Source organism: Myotis davidii, unplaced genomic scaffold (assembly GCF_000327345.1).
Source record: "Myotis davidii unplaced genomic scaffold, ASM32734v1 scaffold233, whole genome shotgun sequence".
In the NCBI taxonomy this organism is placed as follows: Eukaryota; Metazoa; Chordata; class Mammalia; order Chiroptera; family Vespertilionidae; genus Myotis; species Myotis davidii.
Window position 1 is genome coordinate 2,389,536 of NW_006285917.1, and position 6,866 is coordinate 2,396,401.

The window sequence follows — 6,866 nt, forward strand, 5'->3', positions numbered from 1 at the left end:
TGCCCCGCCCCTCCAGCTGGCCGGCTCCACCTGCCTCCGCGGCCGCGGGGGGCGCGGGCCCGCCGGCCCAGCCTGGACACGAGTGCAGCTGCCCAGGCCGTTTTTACACCCACGCGAGAAAATATTTACACCTAAGTCCTTCTATTTAATGTGCATGTTTCCTTGTTCTTGATTATCTTTCGGATTTTAAGATTTGATGGTGAGAAGTATCCCCCTCATTTGGATGACTCCATTCACTCCCACCACCGAGAATGTTGTTGTGTTTCGGCTGGAACGACTCACTTCCGCCATAGAGACGGGAGGGAAGGAGAGGCCGACGAGCTCTGTGTCGCCTCCCTAGGCAGAGCGGAGTCATCGCGGCGAGCCAGCCCCTCAGGGGGAAGCGCGGTCCCTAACTCGGGCCTCAGAGGCCAGGAAGGGGCACCGACACCCCAAGATGAGGGCCATGCTAAGTGGAGGGGTGCCCTGGAGATGAGCCCAGGCCAGTGTGCTGCATGACGCCGAGTGGATCGCAAAGCGTTAGCGTTTCCAGTGCACAGTAGCCAGGATCCCTGGCCCCACAGAGACTGGAGAAAGGGGCTTCACCTTGCTCCGCGTTATCACCATACAGAAGGGCGGCTTGGTGCTCTACTTAACCCGTCTGGTGGCAGTCCTTGTAAGGCTGGTAATTCTGCCACTGCCTCTGTGTGTGCCTCTTGACGTCACTCATCCTTTCTGATTTGCTCCTTTAAACAGGGAGCTAGCTGTTGTGCGGCTTACAAGAGATAATTCATATGAAAAGCCTTTGTGCGCTGTGAAGTGTTATGTGAACATGAGTGCATGTTTAGTGCTGTGTAACTTCCTGGGAGCACTGGTCCTCCAAGTAGATGGTCTGTCCAGGGCAGACAGGGGTTTCTTCACAGCTCTGGGAATGCCCACAGGACCTGGGGGTCAAGATGCTCATTTTCCTAACACGCACTTTCTCCTCCAAAATAATAATACATAACATGTGTGGAATGGAATGGAAAGGGCGTGATTCTAAGTGCTTTATATATGTTAATTTAATCATAGGAGACAAATTGACGCTGGGAGAGGTCAAGTAACTTGCCCGAGGTCACTGGGTAAATGGCAGGGCCTGGGTTTCACATGCAGGACTTCTTACCAAGACAGAAGTTCTATTTCTGGTTTCTCCACACCCTGACCCTCTGTGCACTACCACACTCCAAATGCCACCCCCAACGCCTGCTCTCTGATGGAGAAATGCCTTGATTAGTAGCATTTGCCAATTCTCTACTATGGCCAATTTTAAGCTCTAGGCCAGCGGTTCTCAACCTGGGGGTCGAACGACTCTTTCACAGGGGTTGCCTAAGACCATCGGAAAACACATATATAATTACATATTGTTTTTGTGATTAATCACTATGCTTTAATTATGTTCAATTTGTAACAATGAAATTGGGGGTCATCACAACATGAGGAACTGTATTAAAGGGCTGCGGCATTAGGAAGGTTGAGAACCACTGACCTAGGCCATCACTGAATGTGGAGTTCAGAAGGAAAGGATTACAGTTTGATCATCAGAGTTACAATCGGCTCTAGAGGACCAGTACCAGCAGCTCCAGCATACCACTGCCAGTACCTGCCCTCAGGCTTCCCCGCTCCCACCCATCCTTCAAATCCCCTACTCAATCCCCTTTCTGGCTGACCTCCCCACCCATCTATTCCCCATCCCCTTTCTGCCTCCCCATAGTTCTTCCCTGTGCAGCCTTGGTCTCTGGTTGTCTCTGTCCCAGTTGCAGACACCTCCTCCAGGCAGCCTCGGAATACCCCCAAAGCCCGGGAAGGGGAAGCTGCCTGCCTTACAGACCAGCGGCCTTTCCTGGAGCCTGGACTTCACCCAGGACGGGGTGTCTGTGAGGAGCCAAAGGCCGGTGAGAACCCAGGGGAGGAACCAGGGGCTAACTCCCAGATACAGCAGTGAGCGAGGGGGAGACTGACCTCTCTCTACCTCCGACCCGGTCCGTCTGCCTCCGGGCTCTGGGCGGCCACGACCCAATATCATCATCACCCTACTACCAGCCGTGGAGCCTCGCTGGGCACCACAGCAGCACTTCACATGCACGATGTGTGGATTCCTCCAACCACTTAGGAAGGGAAATGTCATTTCCCCCCGATTTACACAGAATGAGCTGGGGCGTAGGGATAGGTAGTGACTTGCTTCAATGGCTAATTTTATGTGTCAACTTGACTGTGCCACAGAATGCCCCGGTACCTGGTCACACTTTACTCTGGGGGTGTGTAAGGGTGTTTCTGGGTGAGCTTCACAGTTGAACCCCGAGGCTCAGAAGGGCAGCCCGCCTTCCCTAAGGAGGGTGGGCCTCAGGCAGCCATCCTGATAGAACGAAAGGCCTGACCCCCACACCCGTGAGGGGAACGCCTCCTGCCTAACATCTTTCCAAGCTGGGCCGTTGGGTTTTTCCTGCTTCAGACTTGAACTGAAATATCTGCTCTTCCTGACCTTGAGGCTCCGGCATCTGGAACCACACCATCAGCTCTCCTGGGTCTCCGCTTGCTGACTGCAGATCGGAGGACTTGTCAGCCTCCATGCTCACATGGGCCGGTCCCTCCTAACAAAGGTGCGGATCCTATTTGGTTCTGTTTCTCTGGAGAACCCTGAGAAACACGCGCCAAGGCCACACAGCTGCTCTTTCCTCGTTCCACCAGTTCTCTGACCCATTCTTGTCCCTACTCCGAAACTCACCCTTCCATGGAGCCTTCCTTGCCTGAGGGTGAAGCCGAACCCTCTCATCTCTCTTATCTCAGGCCCAGGTGCTAGCCAAGACTTGCCTCCTCTTCCCTCCCTGAATCCTTATTGGATGGTTCTCATTGCACCTCAGTTCCTGGTTCCTACACCCACAAGGGTGGTCCTGACAGGGAAGGAAGGTCTTGGTCAAAATAGACAACATGGAATGAATTCTCCCATCTTATGCCACTACCCTGATGATCAAGATGCAGTCATTCATTCATTCATTCATGCAACACATACCTAACTTGTCCATATGCTAGACCCATGTCATACCAAAGTGGACAAGTCACAACCCTGGCCCTCTGGGCGCTCAGAGCCTTGCCGGGGAGAAGGACCAGGAGATCCACCCGGGCAAGAGAGCACAGTGGTATTTTCATATGGCGGCAGGTTTTGCAGGGCTAGACGGGGCCAGCATGGAGGCTACTGCTGGCATTCCAGAGATGCCTGTGGCCTGGATAGACAGGGACCCATTCAGAGTGAAGACGAGTCCCAAGCCATGCTCCCAGCAAGTTGGGAGGTGCCTGGGCACCAGAAGAAGCCGGCACAGCTGCAGAGAACACAGGAGAGCAGCCTGTGGTGACGGCGGGAAGGGCATCCTGGAAGTTGATTCCAGAAAGAAGTGGGGCTCCAGGGAATTATGCTGGGGAAGCTTCCTGGGAAAGAGGAAAGAAAAGAGTTGGGGGGAGAGGCCTCACTGAGGACTGAGCATGGAAACGGAGGGTTCTGAGGCAGGAGAGGCAAGGACTTCTCAGCCACAGCCCAGAACCACGGCCAGGCAGGCGGAGGGGCAAGTGCTGAGGCCCTGTGAGCCAGGCCTGCAGCAAAGGTCTGTGGAGGGAACTTAAAGGCCCACGGGAGACCTTGGGAGTAGGCAGCTGGCTTCGCTTGGAGCGTGTGGCCTCGGCTGGCCCCACCCATCCTAGTGCAGGTCCCAGGGGAGAGCTGATCCTGACGCTGGTCCAGCAGGCCACCCCCAGCCATTCCAGCACTGACCCCTGTGGCGTCACAGGAACGACTCGAGCCTCAGCAACAACAATCGGTGGGACTGACGTCAGGCTGGGGGCTCCTGACGGTGACCAGCCTGGCTGGGTAGCCAGCACCCTGCCTGCTGCCCCTCTCGTCGGGCCGGGCCTCGAGGGTGAAGAGGACCAGCTGCCCCCTTCTGACACCTGCCCCCCCCCGGGATCCTGAGCCAGGGCTCCTCCACCTCCCACCCTTTCGGGGCTGTCACTCCCAGTCCAAGCCTCCTCCAAGGCAGCGGAAATGGCTGGGCGGAGGAGAGAGTGACAGAGAGCGTGAGAAAGAGGCACCTCCCAGCCCCGGCATCATCAGGCAGCCTCTGGACCTGGACTGGGCTGGGAGGTGGCGTGTCCGCTGCCAGCTCTCCTGGGGGAGTGGGGTCTGTCCTTCCATGGGGGAAGGGAGGAGCCTCTCTTTGCTGGGAAGGTCTGTGTGTTTGTTTCTCTGGCCGGGTTGGGGTGGGGGTGAGGCTTTATTTTTGTGTTAGTCCCACAGGGGTGAGAAGTCCTGCAAAGTCTGTGCATCTGTTCCTTTGGGAGGCGTGTGTGTATCTGTTGTTCTCTGGGCCACACGGCCTGTACCCCAGTAGCCGGAGTTCTGAAAAGCAGCCACCATCCCTGGAACGTGACTGTCCTTGCGAAAGGAAAGGCCCTTCACCCATCCTTGTCAGAGGGTCTCTCTCCCCTGGTTGCTTGTCGAGCTGGGGACATCTCCGGATTACCCTCATGGTATCCAGGGTGGGGGCCCTTCTCTCTGATGTGCCCAACGAGGAGGGCGGCGGCACTCAGTGCCCCATCTGCCTGGTGTGCAGCTGGGCACTGCTCCCTGCTCACACGGCAGTAGCAGGACAGCCACCCAGCATTCTGCTCCTTGGCCCAGGTGCCACCCCCAGTTCCATGCCTGGGTAGTGGCTGGGCAGTGCCAGCTCCTGAGCCAGACCTCAAGTCAGACCTCAAGGGGCAGGGGCAGGGCCCAGCAGGATGCCAGGGTTGTGCAGAGGATGCTTGGAGCCTGGGCCCAGGGGTGAGGAGCGGGGGCAGGAGGCAGAAGCCCAGGCCAGAGCTCCAGGGCCCCAGGACCCTCAGGCCAGCTCTGAGTCCCGCTGGGGGCCCTGGGATGTGCCTCCTGCCCTCAGAATGTCCCTGGCCATGTGGAGAAGGAGACCTTGGGGTGGGCGTGAGGGGCTTTTCCTCAGCTCTGCGTTACTTCCTGTCTTCACCACCGGGAGCTGGGGGTTTCCAAGTCCCATTACCAGCCTGGGCCTTACCCAGACAGCCCCCCTGTGAGCAGCCAAGGCCGAGCCTGCAGGAGCTGAGCCTGGAGCAGGGCTGGAGACAGAGGTGTGGGGCCAGGCCTGGCTGCTCCAGGTGGATGTGAGCAGCTGCAGGATGAGCGGTGGGGCTGGGAGGCGGATGGACAGTCTCACCTTTCAGCCTCGCCTTCTGAGAAAGCCCAGTGGCCGGGGTCTCTGCTCAGTCAGGGACTTGGCGGGCCCTGGGGCTTGTCCAGATTTAACCTAAAACTTTCCGGGAATCCCCAGGCCCAGCGTCAAGTGACGAGAACAAACACCGCCCTCAGCACACAGCTGCCTCATGACCAGGAACAGACATCACTAGCAACCTGCTGACTGTCCGCTCACCACACCAAGACCGCCCGCCCCCGACGGGCTCTCTCACAGCTCCCCTCGAGCACAGAGCTGGCTGCCACCGCCACGCACACTGAACACTCACAGCCGACCACGTGGCACCGTGCAGCTCAAGTACAGTGTTGAGCTCGGGGTGCTCACGACCTTCAGAAGCTTCTCAAGCCCCACCGTCCCCCTCCATCACCGAGTGGTGGTAGCGGGAGCCCAGGTGTAGGGCAATGTCCTCCCTCCAGGCACAGATCCCTGGGGTGTAGAGTGCCCACTCAGACCCTAGACTCAAAATCCACCCCCCTCCCTAGTCACAGTGGCACCTTAGGGCTGGGGAGGGGGCAGCGCCTCCGGGAACAGGGCCCAGCGTGGGTGGGAAGGGGGAGACAGGGAGGCAGGCTTCCTGGGTCTCCGTGTGAGGACAAACTGCAGGCTTTGAGGCCTTGGAAAATCCCGCCTGGGGTTCCAGGCCCTGCCAGCGTCACTGCCTTTTGACTATTGTCCCCGTCGGAAATGGGCCCAGCCCCCGGCCAGCCGGGACAGAGCGGCCATTGTGAGGCCCCACCAGGCTCAATGCCCCCTTGTTTGCCCTCCCAGCCCCTAGCAAGTCTTGCAGGCCAGTTCTTCCAGTTGCTCAGTGGAAAGAAAGGGCTACCCGCTGGGCCAGCCCTTGGGCGGGGCAGGGCGGGTCTGGAGAATCGGCCCAGAGCCCCGGACCCCAGTAGCCAGCGTTCTGAGAAGCAGCCACCATCCCCGGAACGTCTTTTATTTCCGAGGCCCTGGGCAGGGAGGCCCCGTGGTTGGGTAGTTAGACACCCGCTCAGCCACTTACCAGCCAAGTGACCTTGGAAAAGTCATTTCCTTTTTCAGACATGAATCCTCTTTTGTAAAAACAATGGCTGTTATTATTGGGCATTTGCTATGTGCCGGGCACTGTTTGAAACCCTTTGCCTGCATTCGTTCTTGTCATCGTCATAGCAGGTTGATGAAGCAGGTGCAGTGACTTCCTCCATTGGCAGATGCGGGTGCTGAGGCACAGAAAAGGCGAAGTCACTTGCTCCAAATTCCACAACCAGTAAGAGCTGTGGCCAAGGTCTAAACCCCGCGGTCTGGGTCCTGAGTCTGCTGCGATGCCCGCCTGGGAGGTGATCGTGAGGGCTTGAAATGACAAACATATAAAGAACCTAGTGGGCAGTGGAACATATACTGTAAGTGGGACAACACACTGATGTTTCTCTCTCTCTCTTTCTCTCCCCCCCCACTAAGTCTATTATTTTTTAAATGTTCTACCACGTCACACACATTCTTCATGGGTCCTCATCCCAGACCACCCCGCCCCCTGCTTACTTGTAATCTGCGGGCGGCTTGAAGTCAGGGTTGAGAGCAACCATTTCTGTGATGAGGTTATGCCGCTCCTCTTCCAGCTTT

At 57.4% G+C, this 6,866-nt stretch overlaps 1 protein-coding gene across 2 annotated transcripts in view; it reads right to left on the reverse strand.

Annotated features, from left to right (window-relative positions):
- The window catches only part of ATG101 (autophagy related 101), a 29,152-nt gene that overhangs the window by 5,404 nt on the left and 16,882 nt on the right, over positions 1 to 6,866 (reverse strand). The window lies entirely within an intron of this gene.